Consider the following 15,062-nt stretch of genomic DNA (forward strand, 5'->3'; position numbering starts at 1 on the left):
CAGCAAGTCAGATACTTGCCCTCTCCTGAGTGTGCCTGGCTCCTTCAGGCTCCAGCTTCATCCTGATTCCAAGGCTGTGGCCATTATTATGAGTGGCACCTGGGTAAGAGAAAGGCAAAGTGAAATGGCGTTCCTGTGAGTGCAGTGGATGACCTTGTGTGCTGTAAGACATGTGAATGCCTCTGCTAGGCTTCTGAAAAGCCTTGGGGTGGAGGCTCAAATAAACACCCTTTCTCACCCTGCTGCCTTCAAAACCACCCCCCCAACAATAACTCCTAACTGGATACCTGCTCAGCCTCCCTCTCCTAGTCACAATCCTCAACTCACCTGAAGCCTCAATCTCAAACATCATCTTTGACACTGGGCAGATCCCTCTTGTGACATGATGAATCTGCTGAAAAGTGTTGTAGTTGACACAACCTGGAGCCTCTGGAAGCTGCACTCTTCCTAAAAAAAAATACAAAACAAAATATGAACAAAACCAGAAATTACAAATGCACTTTACCACCCCTAAACACAAAACCCAAAATTGTGAACTTAAATAGTCCCCGTATTCTATGCTGTTTTCTTCGCAGCATCTTTAAAGCCTCTGTTGCTTTAGGTACCCAGAAACACCTACGGAAAACAAGCTGAGATAAGCTGAAAGAGCCTCTTGACTGAAATGAAAAGAGAGCTCTTATCCCAGCACCTCCCAGAGAGGGAATGAACCCCCTCAGCAAAAGCTGGGGTTAATATACCCCTGATGGTGCCCGCCTCTCGTTCCCATGGCACCCAGGAAAAGGGAGGGGGCTGATCCCACCGGGCATAAAAGCCCTCAGAGAAGCTACAGCTGTTTGGCTCCTATGACTCAAATTCAAGGGGAGCAAAGGGCTTGTTATAGAAGAAAACTCTCCAGAAAAATAACAGTGCTTTCTTTTTTGCAACAACTACTTGGAGTAAAAGGGCAGAAAACTGGTAAGAAATATAACTTTCTGTTTAGGCAGCATAACTAGATAAATTGGGTAATTTGCTGTTAACTTACTTATAATTATTCCTTAGTGGCTACTAAGTAGTACTTCAAGTGTGACTAAGTCCAGTGGAGAAGAAGGCTTATGATATGAATAGTCTAAGTCGCCTTGGGACCTCTAATTAGGCCTATCTACATTATAAGTAAAAATAAGAAAAATAAAAGCTTCCCAGGCAGTGTAAGGGTTAAGTGCATGCCAGGCTCACCCTACTCTGAGGTACTTGGTCCTACGGCACAGAAAGAAGGGCCCTGAAATGTAGTTTTAAACTCTTAAAATGCTGAAAAAGGCAGAGCTTCCTTCCAGTGCACCCCTTAAACAGAGGGTTAAACAGAGGAAATGGGGCAGTTACTTCTACTGAAACTAATACAATGGCAAATAAATAGCTTCTGCCCTTTAATTTATTCTCCTTAAGTACTGGGAAAAGAGGGGTTTTCATCACTTTAAATCTCTCCAGTGATGAAAAAAGAGGGATTTTTCCCTCAGTTCAAACTCTTATGGAGGGATAGCTGGGCTTCTCCCTCAATTTAGGCCTCAGGACAACAAAAAGGGGCCGGCTATCCTAAATTCAAACCCATAAGAAACATTTTCAATACTTTTCCTTTCTACTTAAACTGGAAAATAATAGAAAATGCGGACTCCCTGTCAATTAACACCCCTGACAGCATAGAAAAGGCAGGGATTCTTTCAACTGAGACCATTAAAATTGCAGGGGAAGCAGAGTCCCTCCCAGTTTGAACACAAAATATAAAGGAAAAGGAAGCTTTTTGCCTTTTTTCTAAACCCTTTTTCTCCTAATAACCCCTCTCCTTTCTGGGAGTGCTGTGGAGGGTCTGGGGGCCCTGGGGAGGGACTGACACAGGTAAAAGGGGAAAGTTGAAAGCCCTCTCCTGGAACCCCACATGCTGCCTGGCCTGCTCAGATGCTGCCCCTTGGCAAAAGGGCTCTTCCCTTGGCATTTTCTCAAAGTGATGCTCCGTGCCGAGGTGGGTCTGGCTGCTCCCTAGTCCGTGCTGGATGCTCCGACCGTAGTTCCTGGAGGGACCCTTGGGATGCCCCCGTTAGCCCCTCTGGACTAGCGGCTCCCTGTGCGGGTGTGCCCGGGTAACCCTCTGAAAGCAGCTGGTCACAGGTGGGCTGCTAGACCTTGGAGTGGGGCTTGAGGTGAAGAAAGGTCCTGTGAGGAGTTCCTTCCCCTGCACAGCCCTTCGTCTGCCCCTTAAACCATGGGCTGCCAGACTTCCCTTACTAAGGAAATTAACCGTCTTTCCTCTCTGGGTGCCCGTGGCCGAAACTGCGATTTGGCCTCCAAAACCGCAGAGAACGATTTCTCACGGACCGCGGCTGCCGATGCCGAGAACTCTTGCCGCCCTTGGAGGGCCACGTGCCTCCTGCGAACGGACGTCGACGCGCAGCGGGGCTGAGTTTGGCTTTACGGGGAAGAGGGCCGGCGCAGGATTTCTCCGGGAGCGAAGCTGCCCGCGCCGAGAACTCGGGCTGCCCTGGCAGTGCCGAGCACCTCCTGCAAACTGGCGTCGGGAGACACAGGGGGTGAGTTTTTCTGTGCTGAAGTTCTCCCAGACCAAAGCTGAGAGCATCTAACCCTAACCACAACAACTTAGCTGGGTCTAAAACTTACAACCTTCGGACTGGCGGCGTGGGACCCAACCCGCTGTGCCAGCGCTGGCCCCTTGCTAAAGCATTCCACTGCAGTCCTAAAACTCTGCCTTTTCGGAGGGTGTTGTCTCTGACCCTGACCATAATCTTCCAAATATGCTAAAGACTCATAAAATGGCTTTGAAAAAGCCCCAACAATACCCTAAGTAGTCCCAGAAAAGTCCCTTCCAAAATCCCCTAAATACCTTTAAAAGTCCTGGGGAAAAAAACTCAAAAAGATATGCTCAGTCTCCAAATTCTACCTCTTGCTGTCTAGCCCACAGATGTCGTCCCTACCTTTCTGCAGTGGGTCTGTTGTCCTCCGAGGGTTCTGTCATTGTGCTGCTGTGTGAGGGTTGCTGTCTGGTCTCGCTGTTAGGGTTGCTGGGTTGTGCTGCTGTTGGGGGAAAAGGCTGTTTTTAGGGTGGCTGCTTAGGCTGAGGTTAGGGCTGGGGTGAGGGGTGGTACAGCTGTACCCTGTACCCCTGATCTCCACTGGACTGTCCAGCCCTCAAGCCCTCTCCCTTTACCCCTCAACCGGTCCCTCTGCCCCCCAGCCCTCAGCTCCTGTGTGTCACCCTTGACCCCTCTCCTTTGCCCCTCAGACCCCAGCTTCTCTGTGTCATCCTACAGCTGCCCCTGCCACCCTCAGCATCTCTGTGTGTCACCCGCTGTCCCCTCTCCCTGTTCCTCCCTCAGCTCCCAGCCTCTGTCACCCTCAAGCCCCCACAGTGCCCCTCAAGCTGCCCCTCAGCCTTCATGTGTTGTGCCATGAAAAGACCCTAAAAAAACCTAAAAATTCCCTGAAAACCTCCTAATCTTCAAAATGTCCTAAAAACCCCATGAAAACCTAAAAACAGCCTCAGAATGCTGTTAGAATACACTGGAAATATCCTACTTTTAAAAAACCCCTAAAAATCCCCAAAGAACCTTGAGAAATCCCTAAATATACCCTAAATAGTCCAAAAAGAGCTCAAAAAATACCCCAAAAATCCTTAAAATGCCCTGATAAGACCCTAAAAAAACCTAAAAATTTCCTCAAAAACCCTAAAAGTACCCTAGCCCTAAAAAGTCCTCCACATACCCTCAATAATCCTAAAAAACCCCCAAGAACACCCAAATCCCCCCCCAAACAATTCTTAAAAGTACTAAGAAAGCCCTTAAAATACCCTAACAAAATCTTTTAAAAGCCCTGAAAAAGCCCTAAAAGTATCCTATACATTACCGGAAAATTCCTGGAAAACTCCTCCAAAAAAGCCCTAAAATATCCTTTTAAAGCCATGAGAAAAACCCTAAAAAAACCCCTTGTTACCTCATCCATTCCCGTTTGTTCCTCCACTCGTTCGCGGCTGCCCCAGCCCCTGTGCCGGCGGAAGGGGCGGGGGGTCCGTCCTGCCGTGTGCACCGTGGGTACCGCGCTCACCGCACCGAGGGGGGGGTCCCGTCTGTCCCATCCCCGGCTGCCCTGACTCTGCTGGGCTCCCGCCGCTGCAGCCGGGGTCAGTCGCCGGCTTTGTCTCTGCCGGATCAGCCGCCGTGAGCCATGTGGGGCCGATCCACGCTGCAGCTCGGTGTGCACCGGAACAGCCCCTGGGACGATTCCGGCTGCAGACCCCGCCTTTGGAGGACCGAGACCCTGAGCTGTGCCGATCCCCTCGGGCGATTCCCCCTGCAGACCCCGCCTTTGGAGCATCCAGGCCCTGAGCTGTGCCGATCCCCTCGGGCGATCCCGGCTGCAGACCCCGCCTTTGGAGCATCGAGACCCTGAGCTGTGCCGAGTTCCCCCGTCCTGCCCTGAGCTCCGTTCCCTTGGTAACCACAGCTCCGGCTGCTCAGCGGAACTCTCTAAAGGAATCACCTTATCGAAACACTAAAAGTTCTGGTAAAAGAAAGCCCTCTCCTGATTCTTCCTAAAAATACGGGAGAAAAGCTATAGAAGATAAAAATCCAAAAAGAATGGGATAAAGGGATTGGTCTATTTCCATTAAAAGAGGTTCCCATAGGAGGGGGCGGACCAGGGTTTGTAAATGCTCCTTTGACTTTGTCTGAGGTCTGAAATTTTAAGAAATAAATAAAAGGGATATTTGGAGGATCCCATAGGCATAGCTGAACAATTAGACCAATTTTTAGGTCCAAACATTTATATTTGAGAAGAGATGAGGTCTGTAATGAAAATAATATTTTTCTCAGGAAGAAAGGCAATTAATCAGAGCAGCTGAAATAAAAGCTTAGGAAAAAAGATAATCTGTGGGGACCCCCAGAAAAGACAAAATGCCAACTGTACCTCCTGAGTGGGGTTAAAATAATGAGGGGAGTAAACACGTGAATAATTATCGTAATTACATAATCAAAGGAATAAATGAGACAGCATATCAAAGGTGAAATGCAGGGAAAAAAAGAGTTTTTAAGGGACAGCTTTTAGAGGGGAAAGAAGAAACTTCAGCTAAATAGATAAACAAACTTAAGAGAAATAGGAAAATGGTCCTAAGTAAGTGGAAGATCTGAAAATCTTTAAAGAGATGGGCACAGAGGAGGAATAGGGAGGTCATAAGCTCTAATTTTTTGGGGGGGACAAATACCATCTGGAGCCTGTGATAACTTTAAAAGTGGGTCCCCAAGAAGAAGAATTGGAATTTGTAATAGACACAGGGGCAGAGAGAACCTGCCTGTTAAATATTCCAAAAAGTTATAGTGTGAGCAAACATATAGTGAAAGTAACAGGGGCAAAAAGAGAAAGTTTTAAATTTCTGCTCATTAAAGATGTAGTAATTGAGGGAAGAAACTAGAATTTGGATGGGAGATGTCTTATTGGTCCCAGGGGCAGGTAGCAATTTATTGGGGAGAGTCTTACAAGTGCAATTAAGAATAGGAGTTATATCAGAAAATGGGAAAATGACAGCTAGAGTTTTAAAATTAGGCCAAGAGGATGAAGAAAAAAAAATCAACAAAGAAGTTTGGGCTGGAGAAGGAAATAGGGGAGGATTAAATATTGACCCCCATAAGGGTTACAATTGAGAGAGAAGATTGTCCCGTACGTGTACGTCAGTATCCTGTATCTTTAGAAGGACGGGAAGATTTGAAGCCGGTAATAGAAGGACTAATAAAGGATGGGGCATTAGAACCTTGTACGTCTCCTCATAATATCCCTATTCCCCCAGTAAAGTCTGATGGGAGTTATAGACTAGTACAAGATTAAACGGAGGTTAATAAAAGAACTCAGACTCACTACCCAGTGGTAAAATATCTTAGACACTTAATAAATAAAAGTAGCTAGAAAACCAACCATGAGAAAATTGCAAGAATTTTATTCATTCTCCCTCCCTCTTCAAAGAGAGAGATCAGAAAATTACCTAGATTATTGAAATATTATAGATTATAGATTGAGGGGTGCACACAAGTAGCAAAATTCGTGTATGAAAAAAATTGACAGAAGGAGATGATGTAAAACAGACCAAAGAAGATATTGTTAAATTAAAAGAGTTAAAACTAGCCTAAGTACCAGCTTTAAGCTTACCTTTGTTAGAAAAATCCTTTATCATTTATACATAAATACAGAAAATGGAGTAGCTCATAAAATTTTAATTCAAGAGTAAGGAAGAGTAAAAAAATATCTAGTAGCTTATATATCAAAGATGTTAGACTCAGTAAGCCACAGCTAGCCAGTAGGTATTTAACAGCTACTGCAATCCTAGTAAAATAAAGTTGTAGGCCTACTTTTGGAAGTAATTTAGTTAGGTTCACTTCGTACCGTCTGAGGTGTGTTGAATCAAAAAAAAAAAAAAAAAACAAAAACAAAAAACAAAAAAACCCCAAAAAACAGGTAAGAAGAGAAGAAAGAGAGAAGTTGAAGTAGGGAGGTGGTTATCAAACTCTGAGATGTTAGAATGTGAAGTGATGACATCTTGGTGCTAGAAGAGAGCAGAAGTGTGAATGCGGGTTTTTTGCATGAAAGGCAGGGAAGTGTCTCAACACACGGTTGTTAGGGGGTTATTCAATGCCGAACTGAGGTCCAGAAAGGGTTTAGCAGAACGGGCTCTCCTTGAAGGGAAAAGAGGAGAAGTTGACTAGAGAAAGGAAAAGAATGTCAGGAGCACCTGGGGACGCCAGGTTTGGGGTTGTCAAGGTTGGGAGGTGTCTGACCGCTCCCTACGAGCGGCAGGGTCTCGGAGGCTGCGGCAGGGACCGATCCATGGAGGTGACCCGGTGGCGGTGCTGGCAGCAGAGGACACACGGGTTTGCCGAGCAGGAGCGGGCTGGCTCCGTGGCGGAACTGCCGGGGGGGCTCCCAGACTGCCGGGGTCCCGAGTCGAGGATGGCTGCGTCGGCCCCGGTAAGTGGGCCAAGACAGAGAAGGAAAGAGAAAGAGAGAGAAGAAGAGAGAGAGAGGGCAAAAGGGACCCAAGGCTGCCCCCAGGGTCCCCATGCCCGTGGCTGTTCTCCCCTGCTCCGGCCCTGCAGTGAAGTGGCAGCACGGCATTGACAGCAAGGCCGTGAAAAGAGCGGGAGGGGGGCTAGCACTAAAAGATAAAATCAAAGCAGAGATTGCTGACTCTCCAAACCTCACAAAGTGGTTTGTTTTTCTTAAGTAAGAAGGTTTTTGGTCTTTTCTTTTGTGTGTTTTGTTTTACTGTTAAAAAGAAGTTTTTTGGTTTTTGTTTTTTTTTCCCGAAGAATGGGTTTGTAAGGCTAAAACAATTAAATGCTGCCCAAAAAGTAAAAAGCAATAGATGTGATACATCTCGTGTTAAAATTGGTCTAGCTTTTCTTATTTAACTAACTGTAACTCACAAAAAGAAGAATTTGCCTCTGCAGTTATTAGCACAGCTGGATAGAAGAAGAAGAGGCTGCTGTGGAAAAAGCTTTTAGCTAAACCCAGAAAGTCTGGAAGAAAAGTGAATGGTAAAAGTTAATGCAGTATTATCTTACTTTTATTACTATGCTATTAAGAAGTCCTATCCAGGTACTACCGAAGCAACAATCAGAACCACGGAAAAAGGGTGAATTCATGCCAGCAGAATCAAAGGACTATCACATTTAAACCGGGTGATACCAAACTGACTTTCCAATGGGGACTGAGTGGTAATAGTTTGGAAAAAGCCAAATGATCCAAGAAATGTACAAAGAATAACACTGAATTCAGAAGTAAGACAATGCTTATACCACTGGTTTCAAGCACTGCCTGAATAAAACATCTCCTTAGGGGAGGAATACTCCAGATAGAAGGATCAAGATTGTTTTTGTGTTCTGACCTTAGCCTGAGAATTGTACAGGGGAGAAGGGGAATTACCATTTCCATCAGTAAACTTTATTTGATTCATTCCAATACTGGACACGCTAGCTGGGTTATAAGTAAATGCTTGAATTGTGAGACTAATTAGTATTGTAGTTCACAACATTTATGCTCTTATTGCAAAAAGTGTTAAAGTAATAACTTAGCTTTGTGGATGGGAATTATTAGTGCCTGTTGAATGAGAGATACCTGAAGAACGGTAAGAGACCACAGTTAAAGGGTGTCCAAACCAATTTGCCTGGAAATTAGTTAAGAGAAAGTGACAAGGAAATAGAGGGCAAGACCAGATTGGCCTCTGTATTTTGCCACCGAGAAGATCAAATACACCTGCTGTGGGTTGCAACCTCACAGTCCTGGGAGATGGGAGTATAAGGCATACTGGACCTCTGTTATTCCTGCTTCTGGCACTCATTTGTTCTCTTTTCCCTTTCGGGATACCAGCAAGATCGTGTCACAAATGCTACAGAAAGCATCACGTGGAAAGAAACCAAAGTTCCTCTTTAATTACGCACACCTATGTCAACAGCCACTGTTATAACCCATCCAAATTAAGAACCTGTAGGCAAAACGGAATAAATTATTGGATTACAAGAAACTTAGGAAAATGTGGTAATAGATTTGGAATTGAATGTCTAAAAGGAGAGAGATAGATTTGTTTTAAATTTAATCTTGAAGATATGGTTCAAGATTTAGTAAAAAAACCAAATAATAAATAAAAAAGTAAAACCAGCACAGCAATTGAACTCTGTATTGACCCCAAATTATCTATTGAGTCGTATTACAAGACTCCAAGCAGTTATGGAAATGATAGCAAATGGAGCCGCCCAGGCTTAGAGTTATTATCAAGTCAGCTAACCCAAACAAAACCTGTAGTGTATCAGAATAGGTTGGCTTTAGACTATATATTGGCCAAAGAAGGGGGTGTTTGTAGAAAGTTTAATATATCAGATTGTTGAAAATTGATGAGCACAGAAAAGTCATTCTAGAAAAAGCAAAAGAAATCAAAGAAGAAAAAAAAATATATATGCATATAATAACCGAGGTACCAGTCCAAAAATTAGAAAACAATGTTAAAACCTGGCTGGTAGGGTAATGTATTAGAAGAAATTAGGATCTTTCATTTTATGTGTTACAACTGTTTTTATATTTCTTCCTTGTGTAATCCCCTGTTTTATTTTGCCAGCATAGTCCAGAAGATGCAAGTAGATAAGAAATATTGCTCAAGCCAAATGATTTACAAAGAATAGGAGTGGGGATTGTGAAAAATGCATGTATTTTATGATTGGCTTTTCAGAAATAATAAAATGAATATTATATGTGTTGTGTTAGAAAGTAATGCTGTATTGATTCTCTTAAGTAGTGTGTTAAATATAGTTATAGGTTACAAAAACTGTTAAAATAGAAACGATGCTATGTAAGATACTTTTTTTAAAGAAAGGACTTGCAGTGAGATAGCGGCCACAGGACACCTGAATCTTTCAGAGAAAAAGAATTTATTGCCCTCTTATCAGAAGAAACGAACTTCTCCCCGCCTCCAAGGCACTGTTAGGATTAGAAGGAAGAAGCTGATGATGAGCAGACAGAATCCTGTGTTTGAATGGAATTTATGCATCATGTATGAAGTGTATGACTATGCAACAGGCTATTGCTTTTAAGGGTTAATCCTTTGTTAACAGGGGTCCTTTTTTGGGCCCGTGCTGCCCAGAAAAAGGTACTCCGATGTCCGTAAATCTTTGTTTTTGTTATCTCATATTGTCCTAATTCAAATTGTCCAAATTATTATTACTCTGATTGTATTACTATTTTTATAACCATTTTATTACTATTAAACTTTCAAAAATTTCCAAAACAAGTGACTGGCGTTTTTCAAACCAGTCTGTTAGTTGAAAATTATCAAAAGATTGTTGTGAGTTTTCTAACTTTGGCATTAATGCTGACGAATTTTGAGGATTTACTGTCTCATTTTGGGTCGAGAAATCTGTCCCAAACACTGGGGGGACTCTGGAGCTATTTGGGAACGGTTATTTATCGAAATTCTTTTGTGTTGGGATCAAAGGGTTGGCATTTGCAGGGGCAAAATAATTCTGTCTGTCCTACATTTATTAAAGCAGCTGTCATATTCCACCCTCCTCCTCCTCCTCCTCGTCGCACGGTTTGTGTGCATGGATGTGGCTGTGCAGACGAATCATGACACAAAGTAGTCCCACTGGGTGCTAGGAGTGTGAAGGCGAAAACGCGGAGGCACACCAGGTATCGGTTGCTCAGGATGACGCGCTCGGTGCCCGGCAGAAGGAGAGACGTGGAAGGCGCTGCAGTTTTCCCCTGCTGTGGTGCCGTGTATAGACGCAGTGGCGGCAGAAGTGGCGTGACAGGGCACAGGGATGCCGGCTGTGGCTGGACAGCGGCACGCAGTGGCTCGGAACCGGGACCGGGCTGTACCAAAGCTGCAGTGAAAGCAGTGGGGGGTGGCGGTGGGGCCGTGGAGATGGGAGGCTGGGCTGGAGCGCCGCGGCGCTGGCACGGGGTGCCTTGGGTGGCTGGGGCGCCCCAGTAAGACAGTCATTAAAAAATTATTTTAAAAGCTCTGAAAAAGCCCTAAAGGTATCCTAAACATTTCCAGAGAATTCCTAAAAAACTCCTGCAAAAAAACTCCTGCAAAAAAAACCCTAAAAAAATCCCTGAAAAATCACCTGAAAGACCCTAAAAAACTGTTGAACCCCTACCTGTAACACTGTGGCCTCCAAACATCATCTCTACCACCTATTAATCGGGGTAACTGCAAGACCCTCAAACACCACCACAATCACCAGCTTGAGTTGGTCTGGACAGCACCAAATAAAATAAAATAAAAAGCTTTAAAAATTAAAAAGAAAAAAAAAAAAAAAAAGAAAAAAGAAAAAAGAAAAAAAGAAAAATTAAAAGTAAAAATTAAAAAAAAAAAGCTTTAAAAATAGAAGAATCAAAACTAAAAATTAAATAAAAAATAAAATTTAAAAAATAAAAGAAATGCTTTTAAAATAGAAAAAGCAAAAAATAAAAATGAAATAAAAAATAAAATAAATAAAATAAAAATAAATAGTTTAAAAATAAAAAATTAAAACTAAAAATGAAATAAAAAATAAAATTAAAAAATAAAATTAATGCTTTAAAAATAAAAAAATTAAAAATAAAAATTAAATAAAAATAAAATTAAAAAATAAAATAAAAAGCTTTAAAAATAGAAAAATCAAAACTAAAAATTAAATAAAAATTAATTAATAAAATAAATGCTTTAAAAATAAAAAAATCAAAACTAAAAATTAAGATAAAAATAAAATTAAAAAAAAAATAAATGCTTTAAAAATAAAAAAATCAAAACTAAAAATTAAAAAAAATAAAATAAATGCTTTAAAAATAGATAAAGCAAAAATGAAAATGAAATAAAAAATAAAATTAAAAAAATAAAATAAATATTTTGTAAGTAAAAATTGAAAACTAAAAATTAAATAAAAAATAAATTAAAAAAATTAAATAAATGCTTTAAAAATGGAAAAATTAAAAATTAAAATTAAATAAAAAATAAAATTAAAAAATAAAATAAAAAGCTTTAAAAATAGATAAATCAAAAAAATTAAATAGAAAATAAAAAAATAAATGCTTTAAAAATAAAAAAATCAAAACAAAAATTAAGATAAAAAAATAAAATAAATGCTTTAAAAATAGAAAAATTAAAACTAAAAATTAAATAAAAAAGAAAATTTAAAAAATAAAATAAATGCTTTAAAAATAGAAAAATTAAAACTAAAAATTAAATAAAAAAGAAAACTAAAACAAAAAAATAAAAAGCTTGAAAAATAGAAAAATTAAAACTAAAAATAAAAGATAAAAATAAAATAAAAAGCTTGAAAAATAGAAAAATTAAAACTAAAAATAAAAGATAAAAATTAAATTTAAAAAAAATTAAAAATTAATAAAAAACAAAATAAAATCCATAAAATGCTGTAAAGTACTGTAAAAGTTCCATAAAAGGTAGTGTCGTAAAGTGCGACCGTCGTAAAAATACAGCTTTTACGACAGTCGCGCATTACGGCACCTTTTGCGACAGTCGCGCTTTACGGCACCTTTTACGACAGTCGCGGTTTACGACAGTCGCGCTTTGCGGCACCTTTTACGACAGTCGCGCTTTACGGCAGTTTTACGACAGTCGCGATTTACGGCACCTTTTGCGACAGTTCTGCTTTACGGCACCTTTTACGACAGTCGCGCTTTACGGCACCTTTTACGACAGTCGCGCTTTACGGCACTTTTACGACAGTCGCGCTTTACGGCACTTTTACGACAGTCGCGCTTTACGACACATTTTGCGACAGTTCTGCTTTACGGCACCTTTTACGACAGTTCTGCTTTACGGCACCTTTTGCGACAGTCGCGCTTTACGACACCTTTTACGACAGTCGCGCTTTACGGCACCTTTTACGACAGTCGCGCTTTACGGCAGTTTTACGACAGTCGCGCTTTACGGCACCTTTTACGACAGTCGCGCTTTACGGCACTTTTACGACAGTCGCGCTTTACGGCACCTTTTGCGACAGTTCTGCTTTACGGCACCTTTTACGACAGTTCCGCTTTACGGCACCTTTTACGACAGTCGCGCTTTACGGCACCTTTTACGACAGTCGCGCTTTACGGCACCTTTTACGACAGTTCTGCTTTACGGCACCTTTTACGACAGTCGCGCTTTACGGCACCTTTTACGACAGTCGCGCTTTACGGCACCTTTTACGACAGTCGCGCTTTACGGCACCTTTACGACAGTCGCGCTTTACGGCAGTTTTACGACAGTCGCGCTTTACGGCACCTTTTACGACAGTCGCGCTTTACGGCACCTTTTACGACAGTCGCGCTTTACGGCACCTTTTACGACAGTCGCGCTTTACGGCACCTTTACGACAGTCGCGCTTTACGGCACCTTTTACGACAGTTCTGCTTTACGGCACCTTTTACGACAGTTCTGCTTTACGTCACCTTTTACGACAGTCGCGCTTTACGGCACCTTTTACGACAGTTCTGCTTTACGGCACCTTTTACGACAGTCGCGCTTTACGGCACTTTTACGACAGTCGCGCCTTTCGGCAGTACCTTTATGCAACATTTATGGTTTTTATTTTGTTTTTCATTTATTTTTAATTAATTTTATTTTTTAATTTTATTTTTTAATTATTCTTTATTTTTAATTTATCTATTTTTTAAAGCTTTTAATTTTTTTCTAATTTTATTTTTTATTTAATTTTAATTTTTTTTTTCTATTTTTAAAGCTTTTTATTTTATTTTTCTAATTATTTTAATATATCTATTTTTAAAGCTTATTATTTTATTTGTCTAATTTTTTTAATTTTTTATTTTTAATTTATCTGTTTTTAAAAGCTTCTTATTTTATTTTTTATTTAATTTTTATTTTTAATTTTCCTATTTTTAATGCTTTTTATTTTATTTTTTTAAATTTATATTATATTTAATTTTTGTTTATTTTTCTTTTTTAAAGCTTTTTAATTTTTTTAATTTTATTTTTTATTTAATTTTTATTTTTAATTTTTCTATTTTTAAAGCTTTTTATTTTATTTTTCTAATTTTATTTTTCTAATTTTTTATTTTTAAAGCTTTTTATTTTTTAGATTTTATTTCTTATTTAATTATTATTTTTAATTTACCTATTTTTAAAGCTTTTTATTTTTTATTTAATTTTTATTTTTAATTTTTCTATTTTTAAAGCTTTTTATTTTATTTTTCTATTTTTATTTATTTAATTTTTATTTTTAATTGTTTTATTTTTAAAGCTTTTTATTTTATTTTTCTAAGTTTATTCTTTAATTTTAGTTTTTAATTTTCCTATTTTTAAAGCATTTATTTTATTTTTTTATTTTTATTTCTTTTATTTTTAATTTTTGTATTTTTAAAGCTTTTATTTTATTTTTTAATTTTTTTTGTTTTTATTTTTAATTTTTCTATTTTTAAAGCTTTTATTTTATTTTTCTAATTTAATTTCTTATCTGATTTTTGGTTTTAATTTTTCTATTTTTAAAGCTTTGTTTTTATTTATTTTCTTTCTTATTTTAATTTTTAATTTTTCTATTTTTAAAGCTTTTTTTTATTATTATTATTTTATTATTTTTAAAGCTTTTTATTTTATTTGGTGTTGCCCAGACCAACTCGTGATTGTGGTGGTGTTTGAGGGTCTTGTATTACGGCACTACCTTTTATGGAACTTTTATGGCACTTTACAGTTTTTATTTTGTTTTTCATTTATTTTAATTAAATTTTGTTATTTTATTTTTTATTTTTAATTTTTCAATTTTGAAAGCATTTTATTACATTTTATTTGGTGCTGCCCAAACCTGCTGTAGTGCATTTTTATACTTTGTAATACTTTGAAGTAATTTTGTTTTGTATCCCCATATTTTTCCCAAATGGTTTATCCCAAACTGTACCCCCCTCCTTTTACCTGTGTTATCCCTCTCCCAGGATGAGATCATCCCCAAACCTCCACCCTGGCTCTCTGTCAATCACTCAGCCTCCCATCCCCTCCATGCAGAAGTTTCGGTCCAAGTCATCGAGTGATTAGCCAGAGGCCAGGGGTCAGCCCCCAAGCCTTGCCCCATACGCTGTCCTATATGTCTATCCCCCAGCATCCATCCCTTAGGATCACTTAATGGTTGGTAGGATGTTATCTACTTTTGGTTTCCACCTCCCTTTAAATGTAACCTTGGCACATCTACCCGGGGCTCTCGGCAGGAGGCCCCCTGAGGTGCAGGAGCTCCTTTGGGACTCCTAATAAAACCTTGGATTAACCCCTGCTAAGAGTCGGCCCTTTATCTTCTACTGATGTCTCTGGTGTCTCTGCTGCTGCAAAGGCGACCAGCCCAGGTGCCCTCAGTACCCTCGGGGCACAGAGAGTGTCTCCCCCCAGCCCAGGTGCCCTCAGTACCCTCGGGGCACAGAGGGTGTCTCCCCGCTGTCGGCCGTGTCGGGGCTGCCGACTCGGGACCGGCCGAGGGTTACTGAGAGGCTCGCACAAACCCACTCGGCCGCTGATTGTGGTGGTGTTTGAGGGTCCCCAGGACAAGGGAAGAGACGAG

This window comes from Agelaius tricolor, unplaced genomic scaffold, assembly GCF_023055355.1.
Source record: "Agelaius tricolor isolate 1412-34295 unplaced genomic scaffold, bAgeTri1.0.p SCAF_36, whole genome shotgun sequence".
Taxonomy (NCBI): domain Eukaryota; kingdom Metazoa; phylum Chordata; class Aves; order Passeriformes; family Icteridae; genus Agelaius; species Agelaius tricolor.